Source organism: Prionailurus viverrinus, chromosome B1 (genome assembly GCF_022837055.1).
Source record: "Prionailurus viverrinus isolate Anna chromosome B1, UM_Priviv_1.0, whole genome shotgun sequence".
Lineage (NCBI taxonomy): Eukaryota > Metazoa > Chordata > Mammalia > Carnivora > Felidae > Prionailurus > Prionailurus viverrinus.
Window position 1 is genome coordinate 99,284,728 of NC_062564.1, and position 11,291 is coordinate 99,296,018.

At 37.5% G+C, this 11,291-nt stretch overlaps 1 pseudogene; it reads left to right on the plus strand.

The window, feature by feature from the left end:
- Positions 1–285: 285 nt before the first annotated feature.
- Positions 286–9,631, plus strand: LOC125164814 (nucleoporin p58/p45-like; annotated as a pseudogene).
- The last annotated feature ends 1,660 nt before the right edge of the window (positions 9,632–11,291 follow it).

The following is an 11,291-nucleotide window of genomic DNA, read 5'->3' on the forward strand; positions in this document are numbered from 1 at the left end:
GAAGAGTAAGGATTTAAGTACTTTTAGAATCCAGTTTTAAATTGTAAAACAATTTTAGATTTACAGAAAATTGTGAAGGTAGTACAGAGAGTTCCCAGATTTTGCACCCATTTTCTCTTAGTAACATGTTACATTAGCATACCACATTTGTTATAATTACTGAACCAGTGGAGATATATTATTATCAGCTGAAATCCATAGCTTATTCAGACTTCCATAGTTTTTACCTAATGTTCTTTTTGTGTTCAGGATCCCATCTAGGATCCTACATTATATTGAGTTATCATGTACCCTCATGTGCTCACGGCTGTGACAGTTTCTCAGACTTTTCTTGTCTTTGATGTCCTTGACAGTTCTGAGAGTACTGGTCAGGTAATTTGAGCAATGTACCGCAACAGAAATTTGTCTGATTTTTTTCTCATAATTATACTAGGTATGGAGTTTGAGGAAGAAGACCACAGCAATGAAATACTATTTTCATATCTTATCAAGGATACATGACTTATTACTGATGTTGATCTTAAGTTCCTGCCTCAGGCAGTGTTTTTCATGTTTCTCCAATAAAATGCTATTCTTTCCCACCCTGTCCCTTTTCTGTACTGTCTTCCTTGGAAGGAAGTCACTATGTGCAGCCTGCATATGAAAGGTCGGGAGTGATTCACCAACTCCTTGAGGGCTCGTTATCTATACAAAGTATTTGGAATTCTTCTGCACAAGAGATTTGTCTCTTCTCATTCATTCATTCAATCATTCATTTGTATCTGTATGCACTTTTTGTACTAGGTTATAATCCAATACTGCTTTTCTTATTTTGTTGCTCAAATTGTTTCAGTCCTGGCCTTTAGGATCTCTTCGGGTGTCTAATATACCTCATATATCTCTTATACCTCACGTTTGTGCTTGTATATGGAGGTCTTTTCTTAGTTTCTGATGTTACAAGGTGCTGTAGGCTCATCATGTATATTTTCTGCACGAATACTAAAATCAGTCTTTCTTCAAGGAGTTTGGTTTCTGTTATTGGAGAACAGTGTTAGAAACTGAGATCTGGGTGTTATGTATGCACATAGCTATGTATCATTGAAACCCGGTCCTCTCAATCAACAGTGTAAGGAAATGTATTTATGTGTGTATGCTAACCCCTGAATCTATACATTTCTGTACTTGTATATGTAAATATCTGCCTATAGTAAACTAAATCTGCATGTGTTTTGAGGACTCCAAGTCTAACTCATTACCAGATGGATCATTCCAGCCTCCTTCTCTTGCTTGTCTGCAAACTACCAATAAGAAACCTGGATTCAAACCACCTTTATCCATTGACTTAACAATCTCAGTATACACAGAGCGGTTACAGAATTGTTAACCTGTATACCTATAGGAAACAAGGTGTTCAACTAGACTGCAGTGATAATGTATAATTCCTCTTGACTTTAGTCATGAAAACTTTACTCATTTTCCAAGTTACTCAGGCTACCGACGTGTTTGAAGTTGTTTCGTATATTTGTAATATGTGAGAGTCTTTTATAGCATTCCACATTTCATCCTGGGAACTCCCAGTCTCCTATTTTTTTTGAAATTTACATACATTAAGGTTTATTTTTTATGCTGTAAAGTTCTATTTTAACAATTACACAGATGGGGCGCCTGGGTGGCGCAGTCGGTTAAGCGTCCGACTTCAGCCAGGTCACGATCTCGCGGTCCATGAGTTCGAGCCCCGCGTCAGGCTCTGGGCTGATGGCTCAGAGCCTGGAGCCTGTTTCCGATTCTGTGTCTCCCTCTCTCTCTGCCCCTCCCCCGTTCATGCTCTGTCTCTCTCTGTCCCAAAAATAAATAAACATTGAAAAAAAAAATTAAAAAAAAAAAAAAACAATTACACAGTTTCATGTATCTACCATGACTGTATCATTTAGAATATTTTCACTGCCCTAAAAAAATCCCCTGTGCTTTACTTATTCAACCTTCTTCTCCCCCGCAAACTCCTGACAACTACTGGTATTTATGCAATTTTTATAATTTTGTCTTTTCCATAGGTCATATCATTAGAATTACAGATTTTGTAGCCTTTTCAGACTGACTTCTTTCACTTAAAAATATGCATTTAAGTTTCATCCATTGCTGAGATGCCTAGCTGTCTCAGTCAGTAGAACATGCAACTCTTGATCTCAGGGTCATGAGTCCAAGCCCCATGTTGGGCATGAGGCCTACTTTTAAAAACTAATTAATGTGGGAGCCTGGGTGGCTCGGTGGGTTAAGCGTCCAACTTCGGCTCAGGTCATGAATTCACGGTCTGTGAGTTTGAGCCCCGTGTCAGGCTCTGTGCTGACAGCTCGGAGCCTGGAACATGCGTCAGATTCTGTATCTCCCTCTCTCTGCCCCTCGTCTGCTTGTGCTCTATCTCTCTCTGTCTCTCAAATATAAAACAAAAAAAATAAATAAATAAAAAAACTAAATCATGTAATTCACTTTAATTAATTAAAGATCAATTAGTCAATTAATCAACTGGTTAATTAGTTAAGTGATTGGTTATTTAAATGAATTAATTAGCTGATTAATTAATTAAACATAACTAAAAAAGATTCATTCATTGCTTTCCCTGCCTTAATAGCTGATTTCTTTTTATGGCTGAATAATATTCCATTGTATAAATGTAGTAGTTTATCAGTTGGTTGCTTCCAGTTTTTGGCAATTATTCATAAAGCATGCAAGTTTTAGAGTGGAAAAACTTTTAGAATCATTAAGCTAAATACTTTAGAAGAGGTGGTGCTGTATCATACGGTACAATTATGTTTAGATTTGTAAGAAACTGGCAAATTTTCTCCTATAGTGGATGTGTCATTTTCAATTACTCCCAGAAATGAATGAGAGTTTTGTTGCTCTGCTTTCTTGGCAGTTATTGATATTGTCAGCGTTTAGGATTTTTGCCATTCTAATTAATGTGTAGTTGATATCTTGTTATTTTAATGTGTAATCCACTGATGACAATAATGTTAATATGTTTATATGTGTATTTTGCCACCTGTATATCTTTTTTGGTAAGGTCTGTTCAGATCTTTTACCCACTTTTTAAAAAATGATTATACATTTTCTATTTGTTGAATTTTAAGAGTTCTTTGTATATTTCGGATATGAGTCCTTTATTAGATATGTGTTTTGCTACTGGTTTCTCCCAGTCTTTGGCTTGTCTTTTCATTCTTTTAATAGTGTCTTTTGCAAAGCAAAAGTTCTAATTTTCATAAGGTACTGCCTATTCTTTTTCATGGACTATATGTTTGGATCACTTTTTTTGGTGTTTTATCTGAAAACTCATCACCAGAAAAATATTTTTAATAGCTATGTATGGTTTTAAATATTAGATAGTTACTTTGAAATAGTAACTTTCAAATCTTTTTCTCTTTTTATTTATTTATTTGAAAGAGAGAAAGTTTGAGTGCAAGATAGGGGCAGAGGGAGAGAGAGAGAGAGAGAGAGAGAGAGAGAGAGAGAGAATCTCAAGTGGGCTCGGTGCTCCACACTCTGACACAAGGCTTAATCTTACGACCTTAAAATCGTGACCTGAGCTGAAATCAAGATTCAGATGCTTAACCAACTAAGCCATCTAAGCACCCAAATCTCTTTCTCTTTTCTTTCACTAATCTCTTTTCACTTTCCTTACTCTTTTTTGTGTTCTCTTTCTCTGTTTGCCTCTCTTCTCTCTGGCAATAAGTAGGCTAGAACACAAAAAATGAGCTTGTAAGTCAATTCTTTAATTTATCCATTTTCTTCTATGGATATAAAAAAATATTTTATTTATTTTTGAGAGAGTGTGAGCAGGGGAGGGGCAGAGAGAGAGGGGGAGAGAGGACCTGAAGTTGGCTCTGCACTGACAGCAGTGAGCCCCATGCTGCGCTTGAATGCACAAACCCTGAGATCATGACCTGCGCTCAAGTCGGACGCTCACCTGACTGAGCCACCAGACACCCCTCTTCTGTGGAATTTTTACATACATTTTAGAAATATTCTTTTGTGATCTAAAGATCATCTGTATGCTAGTTGGTTGGTAGTAAACTGTAGCAATAATTAAAGGATGCTCTAATAATGTGCCAATTAATCAAAATCAATATTTGATTAGTTATCAATGTAATTATCATTACAATTAATTATCAATAGAATAAATGCATGTTATCCTATAAATCATAAATACTTATTCAAAGACAAGTATGTTCTCAAAATGAATTCCCTATGAATGAACACAAAGCTAGTATTTGTCATGTCCCCCCTCCTAGTTTGGCTCTCAAAAATCTAATTGAGGATAGAGTGCAATTAGCAAATTAAAATGAATCAAAAAAACTATATTACATTAAGTGTAATCAAATGTAAGAACACCATGCTAATGCCATATATGGTGTAATGGTTGGTGAATGTGAGAGCAATGAGCACTGCTGTATTGGTGGTAGGTTTCTGTTCATTTGTTTAAATGTTTATTTTTGAGAGAGAGAGAGACAGAATACAAGTGGGGGAAGGGTAGAGATAGAGGGAGACAGAATACAAGTGGGGGAGGGGCAGAGAGAGAGGGAGACACGGAAACCGAAGCAGACTCCAGGCTCCGATCTGTCAGCACAGAGCCTGATGCGGGGCTCGAACTCACAGACTTCGAGATCATGACCTGAGCTGAAGCCGGCCACTCAACCTACTGAGCCACCCAGGTGCCCCTTGGTGGAAGGTTTTGAAGAAAGCAGAGCTTGTGCTTGCTACAGAAGATGATTATAATGTAGATCGTCCAAGTTAAGAAGAAGGGATGCTCCAAACGAAGGAAAACGTGAACAAAAGCATTGACTTGAAGTTGAAAATGCGATATTCTTTGGGCAGGTATAGCACAACTCCAATTAATCAAATGGCTTTTAAAATCAGTGTGTCAAGTAGATTGGTAGGTTACATGTGTTTATGTAGGAGGCTGAAGTTTTTTTTAATCGATGGTTAATGCAACACAAAGAATCTTTAAGACACACTTTGACTATTGAGGCCTCTGTTATGATGTAGTTAGGACACTGAAACCCTCTGACAAGAGCATATGGCATTCTCTTGTCCCCCGTGATTGGCTCAGATGTGGAAATATAATCTAATTGGATCTAGCAGAGGGAAATTTATGATTTTAATTTGACAGTATTTGGAAGAAAATTCTCCCTTCTGAGTAGTATGATTACAGATGGGGCATTTGAATTTCTCCAGTTACTTTAGCTCCGTGAAAGATCAGACCAGCCAATAGAGAAAGGTAACACCAAGAGGATCACAAGGCAGCAGAGCCAGAAAACTGATCAAAGGGTACTTGGAGCCTGGCCTACTTCTGGATTGTTGTGTTAATTGAGCCAATAAATCCCGTGATGTGCCTTCTTGCAAGTACTCAGAAAATCTTTTATTTTCTCTCACATCCCACATATAGCCTCACATTAGGAAATTATTTTTGTTCTACCTTCAAAATATGTTTAGACCCTACTACTTCTCACGTCTCTACCCTGTCTCCCTGAACCAGATCAGCATCAGCCATCACCTGAGTTAATACAACCGGTCCCTAATCAGTCTCCCTTTTTCATTACTGTTCTTTCACAGTCAATTAACTACACAGGTGGTAGTGATCTTTTAAACACAAAATAAGATCTAACTACTTCTCTGCTCAGCATTCTCTAAAAGCTCCCCATATAGGGAATAAAATCCAAAGGCAAGACAATGGCCTGCTAGGTCCCACAAGGCATGGGGCCTTAATGCTTTTGCAGTATTATCTCTTACCAAAACCCCTTTTTACCCCAGGCCAGGTGGCTTTTTTTTTTCCTGTTTCTCAAACATGTAAAACACACACTCACCTTAGGGCCTTTGCACTTACTGCTTCCTCTGCCTGAAACCTAGTTTCACAAAATATTGCTTTTTCCCTTACTTCACTTGTTTTCCTTACTAGAGAGAAACTGGCTTCCATTTAAAACCACACAGTGTCCTCACTGGTACCAGATAATATTTTCATCATCCAGCTTTACATTTATTCAAAGTTTTTGTCACTACTCAAGACACTTTATTTGTTGATTTTATATCCCCTCACCAATCATGTAAGTTTCCTGAGAACAGGATAGCTCTGTTTTCTTTGATGTTTCTAAAACCTGCAGCAGAGAAGGCAACACATAGGATATTTTTTTAAAGTAAGTCAAATCATTCTTCGAGGTAATTAGAGTTGTTCTTATTTCTGTTAATGTCATTTGCTACTAAAAGCACTTTCATTAGATAAATGACAATCTAACTAGTGTTTACTAAATTTAATAAAGACAATATACCACATCTAGAAGAAAAAACATATTGTAAATTATGTGATAGTGCTTTAAAGTGACTCTATATTTAATATTTTCCATTAAAATTAGTATATTATACAGCTAAGAAAAACTGAAATCACTCACATAAATCTTTTGTATTGAGAAAAGAAAAATAGCTAAGAATGAAACATTTCCTGTTGTAAAAATATGGTGGTTTTTACTTTAAAAAAAAAAAAGAAAGAAAAAGGAAAACCTACCACCTTTCTCTAGGAGTACAGTTTTAGATTTCACAACAAAATGTTAACAGTGATATAATTTAAGAGGGATTTGGTTACATAAAAGGTGGGAATTGATGGGTTATATACTTATGGAACTCATCTTAAGTCATCAAGCTCTTTCTTGGGTGCTTTACAAGTATTATCTTATTTAATATTTTCAAACCTCTTTCTGATAAATATTAGTTATTATTTTACAGACGAAAAGAAAAAGAGGTTCTGAAGGAAAAGAAAATTCCCAAGAGCCCACAATTCATACTGACATCCAAATCTAAAGCTTCAAGCATCAAAACTCATTTAAAAAAAATGCTCTTTCCAATAAACATGTAAACCTATTGGTATGCACACAAATATTGTTAAAGTATTGTCTGTGAAGCCCTGTTTGGAAAATATTAAAATCCTTGTATGGTTTATCAATCTGTCAACTAAAATTTGAAAAAAAAAAAAAAAAACCTAGCTCAATGCATTTTTTTGTTGAAAAAAAAAGAAACTAGCTCAGTGATGTTTTACAGATGAATAATGTTAGCACTGCTCTAATTACTTAAAAATGCATGTAATTATATGAGCACGAAGACTAATAATAGCAAATGATACTTACATATAAAACTACATTAGCAAGTGCTATAGTCACTTGTTAAAATAAATCATATCAAAGGGAAGGGGGAGGAATAGAAAGGCAGACAAGAAACGACAGTGATATTTAAAGTTAACGATGACTAAGAGGTGAACTTTAAGTCTATTTACATATTTCTGAAAGACTGAAACATCAAAAACCACTAACCTGAAATATAGAGGAAACAGAGGAAGAAAATCACTCAACATCGAGAAAACGTTCCTTATAACATTATGTGATAACAGAAAATACGCCATGAACTAAAAAAGAAAAGTATGCATACACTCAACAATGTCATTACGAATGTGTGACAGTAACACTATTTTAGAGACAGGAACACTGAGGTGTAAGTGATAGCTCTTGTTAAGTGGTTACTAGTAAAGTAAGATACAAAATAAAATCGGCATGTGTCCCAGGTTGTGGTTTTCTGTTCTGGGGACGGAAGGTCCTGCCAGATGGGGTCTGAAGATGACCGGCATTTGAGCTTCCAGCCATGTGAATATCTAAAACCCCCTGGCAGTGAGAATTCAGTCGAGAACCAGACACTAGGCTCTGGCACCAACAGCCACCAGTGGTATGGCCACAACCAGGCCAGAAGAATCTAGTGTCACCACCCTGCCCCCGTGCTATAATCATCGAAGGAGTAAATGCTTGTTGAATAGACTCCTAAGTGCCAGGTGCTGCATGAGCCCCTTCTGAGGGGCTCAATTTTGGAACTCCACATCTGCAACATCACCCCCATTTGCTCCTTCAGAGATTTTGGAGCCAGACTTTTGGGATATAAGCCTGCCACTGAATTCACTCTAGAAGGAAAAAAAAATACAGGAACAATAATAACGGTAACTACCGGATGAACTCGAGGAATGCCAGAGGCATCTGCAGCTGTTAACAGGCTCCAGTTTAGAATTCAGTAGTCCTGAGGTGGCTGGGTGGCTTAATCAGTTAGTCGACTGACTCTTAATTTCGGCTCAGTTCATGATCTCATGGTTCGTGGGTTCAGGCCCCACATCGGGTTCTAAGCTGTGCCAGCATGGAGCCTGCTTGGAATTCTCTCTCCCTCTCTCTCTACCCCTCCCCCACTCATTCTCTCTCTTCCTCTCTCTCTCTCTCTCAAAATAAATAAATAAACTTGAAAATAATTGAAGGACCGCTAAAAAAATTGTAATAATACAGTAGTCCTGCAGCAAATGCTGCACCATTTACTCTTTTACTTCTACTCAGCTGGTGGTGGCACTGTTTCGTCTGTTCTGGTATCGACCCAGGAGCTTCCATGGGATTTACTCCAAATAATTTGGATGGGCCAAGAGCAAAAACTACAACTGCATCAACAACCCTTTCTCTAGGATTGGTTAGACTTATACATAGACCCAGACTCAGACTTACATGTACACTGACACTTACCTACACATAGCTGGTTTGGGAGGTTTGAGTTTCCAAAGTTCAAGCACAACAATCGAAACTTGAACAGGAGGATATGGGCATGAATTTGGCATCTACTGTAGCTACTTCAACTGTGGCCAGTGAAGAACTTAGTGGTATAGATTTTATTAGCTAATATTATAAAAAGAGTGAGGAAAGAGGAGGATGACCAGAAGATAAGAAAGCACTGAAGGATGAAAACCTTCCTCACGTCCTTTGCCAGGATATGGAAAATCTTAAGACATTTGTGAAGGAACAAAAATCAATACAAAAAAATAAGCAATGATCAACATTTAAGAAGTATTAAAGCTCTGGGGCACCTGGGTGAGTCAATGGATTAAGCATCTGACTCTTGATTTCGGCTCGGGTCATGACCTCAAGATCGTGGGATTGAGCCTTGCTCAGCATGGAGCCTTGCTTAGCATGGAGCCTACTTAAGATTCTCTCTCTCTCCCTCTCCCTCTGCCTCTCCTGCACCCCCTCATTAAAAAAGAAAAAAAAAAGATATTAAGGCTTTAAAGTACCTTCTGTCATTGGGTACCTGTGGATGAGCAAAAAAATACTCTTGATATCAACAACTTAAAAATATAAGTTACTCAGGAGTTAAATAAGGCACATATAGCATTCAGATCCCAGGAACTACTGCACAGACTTCAAAATAAAAATACAGCTTCTGCCGACTATGTCCCAACCACAGTTCAGCAGTTCCAGCTATAGCTTCAACAGTACAGACAGCAGATTGAACAACTAGAAAACTGTCTTGTCACTCAAGCAAATAATTGACATATAACCACTCAAGATTTATCAAGGGCTCTGTAGAAAACTTACCAACATTTGTAGCTTTGGCTCTACAACTTCAGTCTATTATTAAAAGTGTAAAAGTGCTCAAAGAGTAATACCTTCTCTATAGAAAAATGTTGGAAAATGGTATAGACATATTTGAAGTCAGGCTAGCAGAAGCTAAGAAATGGCAGAATGCACCCAGAGTTCCTACCAGACCCATGCTTCTCAGTAACATGCACGTGAAGCTGCCATCACGACCTTGGCAACACTAAGCTTAGCAAGGATGGTGACAGGTCCAGAGTTTAGTACAGATTCAACACAAGTATTGGCAATGATCTGCAAGCAAGTGGCGTAGGGTCTTTACACTGAAGACTTTGGAACGAGCTTTTGCTTCAGAAATGCCACTGCCGAGGCCACATTTGGGTTTTGGAAAAATAAATGAACCTTCAGTAATCCCAGGGCAACCTTTGGCATCTCTAGTACATCTTCATGTAACTTCAACAATTCTGGCATCGTGGCCCCCATGGATTGGACCAACAGGGTACCCAGTCCTGTCTCTTGGATCAGAAGGGGAATTCTTTCAGTCGAAGAAACCTCCAACTGGAAACAAAACAAGAAAAATCATTAATATATGAGTCGATGTGTTAGGGGAATCCATGGCAGCATTGTTCATTACGAGCCTATTTTCCTAACCTTGATGCGGTAAATTGCACCTCAGGAGATTTATAAAGTTTTGATATTTTTCCCCTACTCTGGAATTTTGAATTCATACTGATAAACTGTTTTCTTGTGAATATAAAGTCCAGTAGTGTATTTTTCTTTATTTTGTAAACTATATTCTGCTTACATCCCTGACTAGTAAAGCCTATTGTTTAGCAAAGTGTTAATAGTTGTGGTTTTTATTGATAAGGTTGACACTACATAAATATATACCTATTTGTTTCTCTTAGAGTAGAAAAGACCTCTAGTGTTTATAGTTGAGTCAATTCTTATTTGATAAAAGTCTCTTGAACTACACTGAAGGACATCTTTTATACAGAATAATATTCACACTTGTACGTATACATAAAATATGAATTTGTAGAAAGAAACTCTTGCCTCAAACTGTTTCCCTTTTTTAAGGGTATTTTGTTTTTCACAGTTAAAACTTCACATCTCAGTGCATGTAGATTGAAAGTCAATGGAATTAATTGCTTAAAAACTTGTTGCAGGAGTTATTGGCCTGTTTGGCTGACTCAATTTAATTGTCTCTAGTCTTCCATTTTTCTTCCCATGCTGATCTTTGACAGCCTCTCCATAAGAAGAATGCTGTGTATCTTGTCACACAAATGTTTATTATCCTATAATAATCACCTTTAGGATATTTATATAATATTGGTTGTTTTTTTCCCCACATCTCAAGTGAACCTTCAAGAACCTATTTCAACTCTAGCGGGATTGAGTGCATGCACGTAAAAGATTTTCTATTACTTTAGTGAAAACTTTATGAGCTCTTTGAATGCAGAGTTAATTCTTACGTGGCTATAAAAGACACTTAGGTGGCTCACTTGGTTAAATGTCCAACTCTTGTTTTCAGCTCAGGTCGTGATCTCAGTTGATGAGTTCCAACCCTGCATCAGGCTCCACACTTGTGCAGAGCCTGCTTGGGATCCTCTCTCTCTTCCTCTCTCTGCCCCTTCCCAACCTTTGCTCTGTCTCTCTTCCCCCTCTCGCTCTCAAAATAAATAAATTTAAAAGCAAATTCTTACATAGCTATTAATACTTACCCCAAATGGAGTGGCTTACATGTCTCTTAATATATTAATGGTTTAATATAAACTACAGACACAATACATTTAAAATCTGGTTTGGGTACCAACTATGCACTCTTTCCAGTCTTATCTGTGACCACAGAGCCATAATTACGCGCAGGCAGGCCAGGCTGCCTCCGTG